The following is a 10,892-nucleotide window of genomic DNA, read 5'->3' as shown; positions in this document are numbered from 1 at the left end:
TAAAAGATGTGCCCCGACGTGTCCTGCTGTATTAAAACATCGCTCATCCTACAAGAGGGGGGAAAAAAGTGGGATTTTCTTTCTTTTAAAACGCCAACTTCCCAACGTGCGTGCACCCCCCCACCTTCTCTCCCTCTCTCCATTCAGCCCGGGTGATGTCAGTGTGCCTGGAGCAGAAGCTACTGAGAGAGAGAGAGAGAGAGAGAAAGAGAGGGAGAGAGAGAGAGGTAGCTCCACGCCTCCCATACACGACCCAAGAAAAAAAAATAATAAAAAAAGAAAAAATAAAAAACAATAAAAATGTGTTCCTGCTCTCTTTTGCCTTTTTTATTCGAACTTGAGTTTTCCAATCACTGCAAATCAAATTTTTGGGGGGGAGGAGGTGGGGGTGGGGGGGGCGGAGTGATAAATCTAAAAAATAATAACATCGGCGATATTAATAATCATATGCCAGATGCCAATTTGGAGTTTGGAGCCTGAGTGACGTCATCAGACCCAGAGTTACACAAACAAGGTGATTATTGATCAGTGATGGACGCATGATCAACAGCCAGGTAGCAGCATGTTCAGTTCTTAGAATAAATGATTGTATTTTAACGATTAATTTGAATATTTTATAAAATGTGCAACGTGCATGATATCTAATGTAACACAAAATCGTAAAAATATTTTAGTTCAGTTTTAGACTCGTGTTGCTGTTCATTACGTCACAGCAGATTTTTTTATTAGCTTTTTTTGGGGTAATTTTTCCTTCAAATTTCTTTTTCAAAAAGTTTCATTAAACTTACGTTTAAACTCTTCAGTTTAGTGTTGTTGGCAGGGCTGCTCAGACCCTTTTCTGTCCTTCTAGGCAGATTAAATGTGCAAAAATGAGCTGTTTTTCATGCAGTCACGTTTCTACACCAGTGATTTCTGTGATTTTCTAAAACGCCTCTATGAGCTGAGCCTGGTGACGTAGCAGCAGCAGTGAACTGTAAAGAGGGGGTTGTAATAAAGTGTACATTCTTAAAAAGGGTTCTTTAGTAAAGGGAATGGTTCTACTTAGAATGCTTCATGCTTAAATGATTCTTTCCATGGTGAAATTGTTCTTCAGATTGATGGGGAATGTGTTGAACATGGTTCTATATAGAACCTTTTTGAGAGTTGTTCTATTTAGCACGAAAGAGGGTTCTGCTATTGTTACAATATCAGGCTTGGCATGTAGAAGTAACACAAAACCACACTCTTAAAAAGATGGTTCTTTGAGGGTTCTTTAGTAAAGAGAATTGTTCTATGAACAGCTAAAGATCCCTTTGCATGACTGAATGGTTCTTTGCATGATGAAATGTTTCTCCAGACTGATGGAGAATGTGTTGTCTATGGTTCTATATAGACTTTTTTTTTAATGGTTCTATATAGCACCAAAAAGGGTTCTGCTATTGTTACAATGTCAAGCTTGGCATGTAGATTTTATATTGAACCACATTCCTAAAAAGATGGTTCTTTAAGGGTTCTTTAGTAAAGGTAATGGTTCTACATAAAACCATGAACACCCAAAGAACCATTTGCGTGATTAAATGGTTCCTCGCATGGTGAAATAGTTCTCCAGATTGATGGAGAATGTATTGTCTATGGTTCCATATCGCACCAAAAGGGTTCTGCCATTGTTAAAGTGTCAAGCTTGGCATGTAGATTTTATCCAGAACCACACTCTTAAAAAAGATGGTTCTTTGAGGGTTCTTTGGTAAAGATAATTGTTCTGTAACTCATGATTCAAAGTAGAACCATTACCTTTCCCGAAGAACCCTTGAAGAACCATCTTTTTTTGAGAGTGTAGAGTTCGTAATAAAGTGTAGAGTGTGTAATAAAGTGTTTATAAAGCAGGCTGAAACCCAAGCGGAGCTGCACTTGACCTTCACTGGCCAGTCTGCAGTATCCACTTATCAGCTTATCGTGGTTCATCATTAATGAATGGCAACTAAAGTTATGTTTTGTCGAGGCTGGCTGTGAGCTGGACGGAGGCTCTAATGGGATAAAGCTTAACACAGCGCGGCTCCGCGAGCTTATCTGGATCCTCTCACTCCACCATCTGATGGCCTTTAGTGGAAAAGAGCGCTGGGATACTTTAGACGCGCTCTCAGAGCCAAAAACACTGTAATTAATAGAATTAGATCCTCTCTGATAATAACGATGCGAATATCAGTGCGCATTAGTCAGTGATTACGGTGTTATTTTAATGTGCAGCGCCTGTTTTAGAGAGGAGGGTCAGTGCAGCGCACTCGCTTCCTTTTACTTTCCTGTTTATTTATTTATTTAATCTGTTATTGTTTAATAACACAATCGCATAACAATGCATATGTGCTTATTTATTTATTGCATTAAGATAATACAAATAAATGTAATAATATTTATTCATTACACATATGTGCACGTATAATTAAGTAATTAATTGCTTAATTTTTGAGGCAAAATAATTGATCGATTTATTTTTGTGGCGAATTTGTTGACTTGTTTTATTAATTCATTTATTTATTTACCTAATAATGAGTCTCTTTACTGTGAGAAAAATATTTATTTACTTGTTTGTGTGCGTCTCTGTTTGTTTATCCGTTCGTCACTCTGCTTTTCCTGTGATAATATTCCTTCATCCCTCCATTTATTCCTTCCTTCATTCCTTCATTCCGTCACGAGCTGAGGGTCTGAGAGCGGAGGGCGGAGACTGTAAGAGTGTGAGAGTCTGAGGGTCTACATTGGGGGTCTGAGAGTGTGGGGGTGTGAGAGTGAGGGCCTGAGAGTGTGAGGGCTGAGAGTGTATGAGTGTGAGAGTGGGAGGGTCTAAGAGTGTAAGAATGTGAGGGCTGAGAGTGTAAGAGTGTGAGGGTTTGAGAGTGTGAGGGCTCAGAGGGTGAGGGCTGAGAGTGTGAGGGCTGAGAGTGTAAGAGTGTGAGGGTCTCAGAGTGAGGGTCTGAGAAAGGGTCTAATTCTATCTGAGAGGGCTCAGAGGGTGAGGGCTGAGAGTGTGAGCGTCTCAGAGTGAGGCTCTGAGAGCGTGAGAGCTGAGAGTGGAAGAGTGTGAGGGTCTGAGAGCGTGAGCGTCTCAGAGTGAGGGTCTGAGAGTGTGAGGGCTGAGAGTGGAAGAGTGTGAGGGTCTGAGAGTGTGAGGGTCTCAGAGTGAGGGTCTGAGAGTGTGAGGGCTCAGAGTGTGAGGGCTCAGAGTGAGGGTCTGAGAGTGTGAAGGCTCAGAGTGTGAGGGTCTCAGAGTGAGGGTCTGAGAGTGTGAGGGCTCAGAGTGTGAGGGCTCAGAGTGTGAGGGCTGAGAGTGAGCGGGTGTGAGGGCTGAGAGCGGAACTGTGCCGGCTGTAGTGATCAGTGATGTGCTGCTGTTAGATCTAAACTCGAGCCCTGTTCTCCGCTCTTTATCTGATGCTGCTGATAGCGACTCACTCCATCACTGCCAAGTCGGAAGCGGCCTTTGTAATTCCTCAGGCGATAACAGACAAAATTCAGAGGCGATGGAAGAATAAATAAATAAATAAATACGGAGGGACGGACAGGAATGCAGTCAGGCGTGAGGTTGCGCAACACTCGGCGTTACTTATCTCTCTCCTCGCCGCAGAGCGAGAGCGTCTCTGACTATTAATAAAACTGGCAGCGTGACCCGGATGATGACAGACGCGCTGTGTTTTAGGAGCAGTCAGTTCAGGTGTGTTCGAGTCTTTACTTCGGTCTTTAGTGCCAGTCTGTAGAGCAGCACTGACGCTCTGGAGCGGATCCTCTACTGCCTCAGCCTGCAGAGGCCTTTAACGGTCATTCTGCAGTGATCACTGATTTACACTGCAGACCTGCAACTGCAAAAACAAACAGTGCTGGAGTGAGTCTTACAGTACTGAGGTCACTGTTAGGAGCTGAGTGAATACCTACAGCACTGCAGTAACATCTGCAAGGTTCAGTTAAGACTTACAGCGCTGCTTTCCGGTTTACAGGGATTGTATAATGTAATGAACAATTCAGCACTGCAGGGTTTAATAGCAGGTCAGTATACTGTCAGTGGTTTGCTAGTATCTGGAATGAAGTTTGGGAGTAGCTGGTCAGTACACAGTCAGTAGCTTGTTAATCATTGGTCAGTAGCCTGGTAATAGCTGATCAGTACAGTCAGGGGTTTGTTGGTCAACCCACAGTCAGTAGGTTGTTATTAGCTGGGTAGTAGTTTGTTAGTAGCTGATCAACATACAGTCAGTAGGTTGTTATTAGCTGGGTAGTAGTTTGTTAGTAGCTGATCAACATACAGTCAGTAGGTTGTTATTAGCTGGGTGGTAGTTTGTTAGTAGCTGATCAACATACAGTCAGTAGGTTGTTATTAGCTGGGTAGTAGTTTGTTAGTAGCTGATCAACATACAGTCAGTAGGTTGTTAGTAAGTGTTCAGTAGTTTGTTAGTAGCTGGATTGAAGTTTGTGAGTAGCTGGTCAGTACACAGTTAGCTTGTTTATAATTGGTCAGTAGCTTGTTAATAGCTGATCAGTAGCTTGTTAATAGCTGATCACTACTACAGTCAGTAATTGGTTGGTGAATATTTTATTGTTAGTTGGTCAGTACACAGTCAGTAGTTTGTTAGTAGCTGGTCAACATAAAGTCAATAGGTTGTTAGTAAGTGTTCTTTAGTTTGTTAGTAGCTGGGTTGAAGTTTGTGAGTAGCTGGTCAGTACACAGTCAGCTTGTTAATAATTGGTCAGTAGCTTGTTAATAGCTCATCACCACAGTCAGGAGTTGTTGGTGAATACTTTATTATTTGCTAGTCCTTACATAATCAGTAGGTTGTTAGAAGCTGGCCTGCATACAGTCAGTAGTTTGTTAGTATCTAGTCAGTACTTTAAAGTAGCTGGTTGGAACACAGTCAATAGTTTGTTATATATATATACACACACAATAATTTTGTATTTTGGTTTAATTGCTTTTCCCATTAATTGTGTTATTGTGATATATTGTTACTAATGTGAAAATGCTACACATTTAATCACAAAGTGAGTGCATTACTTTTATCAGTGTCTTCAGTCTAAGGTCAGTAGTATCTTGTCAGCATAGTAGTCTGGTCAGCTTAGTAGTTTATCGGTCTCTGGTTTTTCATTTGAATGTTGACTCTTGGTGTTTAAGGTGGTCGTGCAGAGCAGCGGCGCTTCGGTTCCTGCTCTGTCCGCGCTGTGCAGGTGGGTTTCACTCTGAAGCCCAGTGGAGCTCAGAGCAGATCCATCAGCTCTTTGTGCCTAAGCGAAAACAGTGATGGCGTTAAACAGCGCTTCTTGCTTCTTGGTAATTCACGCTGTTGGTCATTTTAATCTTCAAAACAGCTCGACTAATCGAAGACAAACCCGTTTAAAATGCCATTTCGGCTTATTTACAAGACGGTGTGTATACTGTGTGTTTAAGGCGCAGCGAGATTACAGACGTTTCTATTAGAATCACTATGTCTGTGATTTTGCCTAGTTAGCGTTACTGAAACGGATATGATGAAGGAATTTCAGCAAAGTCAAAGCACGAGGTGAGTTACAGGATCTTCTGTTCATATGAGAGCCGCGTGCAGACTCCACTCTGCTTTGATTACATTTACGCTAATGATTTTTTTCCTAACTAAACTCTCAAAAAAGATTTTTTCACGGGTTCTTTAGTAAAGGGAATTGTTCTATTTCGAAACTATTTAGAACCACTTGCGTACTTAAATGGTTCTCTGCATGGTGAAATGGTTTTCAGATTGGTGGAGAATGTTTATAGAATATTTTCGAAAATGGTTCAATATAGCTCTGAAATGATTCTTGTTAAAATGTGAAGTTTGGAATTATAGCAGAACCCTTTTTGGTGCTAAATAGAACCATATCCAACACACTCTCATTCAGTCTGAAGAGCCATTTCACCATGCAAAGAACCATTTAAGCATGCAGTGGTTCAATAAATAGACCCATTAACTTTACTAAAGAACCCCTGAAGAACCTTTTTAGGCGTGTAGGGAAAATCCGCGATGACTGTAAATGAATTTCAATTCGTGCAAACAGAGCGAATTAATTCGCTGTAGTGAAAATTTGGAGAACGATGGCAAATTTAGAACATTCAAATGGATCAAGGCGTTTTAAAGCCATTTACATTGTATCGTCATTGTTTCAAATTGTTGTATTTGTTTATTCGTCTTAAATTGTCCAAAATTAGCTCTAAATTTGTCTGAGACGGTAGAAATTCTATGACTTTATTAGCCGATATATTCCCTTTAGATATTATTTCTAATATTAGACTGGAGTAGAGTCTCAGTACTGCGCTGCATCGCCTCGTCTGAGGAAATAATCCCATTAACAAAGTTAGGGAAATAAAATATTCCCGCTTTTTGTATTTTTAAAATGTAAATTTCGGCCGAAAAATGAATTCGTCGCTGTTTGTGGCGGTCAGTGTTTTAAAGCGGCCTGTGCTGGTAAACAGTGTAAACACTGATGTAGAGTCAGTTCTTCATTCCTCCTCCTTAATCAGCCGATCATCTGACTGTGTGTGCGTGTGTGTGTGTGTGTGTGTGTGTGTGTGTGTGTGTGTGTGTGTTGAGTTTGAACTTGACCAGTTCAGTATGAGCGGACAGTGTGTCTGTAAAGGAGGTTCAAACTCAGTATAAACCACCGCACGAGCCACACTTACTACACTTCAGCTCAATAAATAAATAAATAAATAAATAAATAGTAAACCAGTACCAGTAAAAGGTTTGTTACAATATATATATATATATATATATATATATATATATATATATATATATAATGTATATGAAGTATAAAGTAGTGTAAATGATATATATATATATATATATATATATATATATATCATTTGTTATACTTTACAAGCAGATACTATATTACATATTATTATTACACACCTACTATTACTGCAAATAATAATAATAATAATAATAATAATAATAATAATAATAATAATAATTTCTGCTTGTAGTTCAGAAATACAGTGTATTTAGTATATATAAGTAATATATAGTATATACTATTTTTGTTGTTACATAATTGTAACATTATTACAACAGTTTTTACAACAGCATCAACAACACTACGACTAGTATTACTATTATTACTGCTAATAATAATACTAACAGCAACAAACCTACTGCTATAACTGCGACGTCTAATACTACTACTTAAAAAAAGGCTTCGTAATATAGTCGTATAACAATAATAATAATAATAATAATAATAATAATAATAATAATTATTATTATAACACACTTATTACTATTACTGCTACTAATAACATTCATACTATTTAGTGCTTACAATATAGTAATCGCATCTATATACTAGTTACTGCTGCTGCTGCTGCTAATAATAATAATAATAATAATAATAAGTACAGCGCTGTGTGTGAGAGAGAAACTAAGCCCTGCACACCCACACCCAGCGAGGAGAGCTCGTGCGTGCAAGCATGATCTCCATGGTGTGTGTGTGGGAGGGCGGGGGTCTTTGTTTGTGCGTGCGTGTGTGTGTGTGTGTGTTAGTTCTTCTTAGAAGTTCAGTTGAATGTAAATGTTAAATCAGGCAGCTGAGCTGAAACTCCGAGAGTCAGTTACAGTCTTCTCAACCCCAAAGCATCGCGCAGTTATGATGCATGTGTGATGGAGAGAGAGAGAGAGAGAGAGAGAGAGAGAGAGAGGGAGAGGGAGAGAGCTGGTGAGATGTTAATTAGAGCCCCAGATCAATTAGCAGCTAATCAATCAGAGCAGTGAGCGTCTCCTGAGCGTCTCTCTGTATTTAAACCCAATCCTGCATAAATACGAGTCCGGAGCCGCAAAGCAGCGCAGCGCAGGAAGAAACTATTTGCCCCCTGACAGCCCCCTGACAGCCCCCCGACAGTGGCCTTACTGAGCCGCAGCGGCCCTCCGTGAGCCCCCCAGGTTTCAGATAGCAGGGGGTCCGAACACTAACGACCGCAGCACTGAGGGCTGATCAGCTCAGATCCGTTTAGGTGTAAATATCTGTGAATGATATCATCTGTATATTTATGGTGAAACAGTAAACATTCATACAATCACATAATCCGCTATATTAGGAGGTGAAGCCCAAAGCTGGGAATCAAATAAAGGACACAAACGAACTCGTCTTTCATTTCAGTTAGTTATATTCAGTTTATTCAATAATAATAATAATAATAATAATAATAATAATAATAATAACCCTACCAGTACTAATATTAAAAATAATACAAAATAATAAACGTAAATAAATAATAATAAAAACAACTGCTAATAAAACACATTTTGTGCCACTATTAACAGTTATTATTATTATTATTATTATTATTATTATTATTATTGTTATTATTGTTATTATGCCAATTATAAACCATTTAGAACTGACACGACCCCGTTAATTGATTTTTAATAATTAATTGAATTTCACTTAAATATGATCCACGCGTGGTTTTACTAGTAAATGAGATTTTTTTTTATTAGAAATGACTTCTAGTTTATTTTTTTCGATTCTCTGTTGGCCACGTGCAACAAATATTACTACTTATTATTAACTTAAAGCCAACTAATAATACTAATGCAGCTACTACTATTTACTAATATACTAATAACTAATAATAATACTATTAGTGTAACTAACTAATAATAATAATTAGTACTATAACACTAATATTGACTAAAATGCTGATAACTACTACTACTACTACTAATAATAATACTAATAATAATAATGATAATGAGCTATAATGTCCAGTATCTGTAGCTGAGAAACAGGAACAAAGCAAAGGGATGATGGAGGAATGGAGCACACACACACACACACACACACACACACACACACACACACACACACACACACACACACACACATTCACAGTTCCGTTCTGGTGAGTGTGTCCAGTTTTCCTGTTCAGCTCAACAATTTTATTTTTGCCATTTCATTTGGGGACAGTTAAACACAATGGAGTGGAACACAATGAAAGGGTGAGACCATGTTCTGCCTCATATAGCCCCCCCTCCCCCAATAAACCCCCCTCCCTCCAGTTCAGCCTTATTCACCTCATTTATGTCCATTCAGCCTTCTCACGCACACTGGGGCTGTAGATGACAGTGATGTGAACACTGCTGTGGCTCTAATTCACAGGAATTACCACCATTCTGCTCTTTTTAAAGGTTTTAAGGTTGAATGTTTTTCACTCTGTGGAGCTGAAATCATGTGGAATCATGATCTCATGTGGCATCTGCGATAACTAGTTTCACAAACGTATTCACCAGTTCCTTTTTGTTTGTTTGTTTTCTTTCATTAAAAATGATTTAAGCTACATTGTAACACATTCCCAAATTAGAAATCAGTAATTCATGCCCCATTAAAAGACTATGAATCTCATTACTATCACTACTATTAGGTACTCATGATGTTGCTGATATCATTCTCTGTTTGAATTGTTGAAGCTCAGTAAATGGTGGACAGTTTGAGGTGTCCCAGATAGATAGATAGATAGATAGATAGATAGATAGATAGATAGATAGAATTTTATTGATCGCGAAGGGAAATTGCAGTGTTTCAGTACCAAGACGTATCTCCAAAACAGTAACTTTACAGGAGAAAGAAAAACCTACTTTACTTTTAATGTAAGTCAATGGAACCAGACTTTTTTCCAAGTCATTCTGGGCCGTTTCTTTTGGTCCATTCATCATGAAATTTACACACAATGTAAAGAACAACAGGTATTTTCAAATTATGTCAAAAACTGAAAAATGGAGATGCAATGTTATCTTCCGACAACAGCGATATACTATGCAGAAAATAAAAAATAGCAATAAAAATAGACGTAAGTTAAAGTATAAGAGAGTAGAAACAAAAGTATAGCATATAAGACAGATTTGCTGTATTTACATGAGAGCAGGCACTGAGTGGTATGAGGTAGACTAAAAGCCCATTGAGTACAGACGTAGGTAGGAGTTGCAGCAAGTGAGAGTTTCATTACGGTAGCAGTTATGATATGAAATGTATAAATTTATTTAGGATATCACCTTAATGATGCCTTTTCCATATAACTGTACAAAACAGATCAGTCTCAGCATCATGTGGATTTTAAAATAGTAATTAAAAGGCTTTATTCTCACTAAACAGCTTTCTTGGCCTGGTTTTCTGTGGTTTTAGAGGTTTGCTAATTATGATTTGGGTTAGTACTGAAAACAGTCGTTTCCACAAAATGAAAGAAAAGATGGAAATCAGACTCTATCTGTATCTCACATAATCCTTCATAACTGTGTAATGTGGCTGAGAGAGAGAGAGTTTGAGAAATGCACATCTCTCTCCCTCTCTCTCCCTCTCTCTGACGGCCACCTCCGCCCCCCTGGGTTTGTTTATTTGAGTAGAGTAAGGTCGTCTCTCCACATGTCTCTGCTGAGTTAACAAATAGAGCCGTGACAGCTGCCATCTGGCTCCATCAGCACGTCCAAACCTCCACCCTGACCACCGGCTACCAAAAGCCACTGCAGGACAAAACCAGGCCATCAGGCCAAAAGCACGGCTGCATTGTAGCCTTCGTTTACCAAAATAGGCCCAAAATATGGCTTTCCTTGCCCAAAATGTGCATCCTCTTCTGTATCACTCTTTAAAAGCAAAACTGACCACTTTCAGGGTTTGTCATTTACTCACTCTTATAACTGCAAAAGATGCTGAATAATCCATAATAATTACTGACCTTTCAGTCTTGAGGTTAATAGCTGAATAATAAGGCTGGGATTAGGCTTATCTAATTACTAATTAGCAACTAAAGTAATTAATTATTCAGTAATTATTATGAGTATCATTATTATGATGATAACTGCTATGAGTTATGTGGTAACTACCATGTACCTACATGTAATTATTACTTAGCACATTAATGAATTATTCAGTAACTA

The sequence above is a fragment of the Colossoma macropomum genome, unplaced genomic scaffold (genome assembly GCF_904425465.1).
Source record: "Colossoma macropomum unplaced genomic scaffold, Colossoma_macropomum, whole genome shotgun sequence".
Taxonomy (NCBI): Eukaryota; Metazoa; Chordata; class Actinopteri; order Characiformes; family Serrasalmidae; genus Colossoma; species Colossoma macropomum.
The sequence above is the reverse complement of the archived record's forward strand: the minus strand, read 5'-3'. Positions refer to the sequence as shown.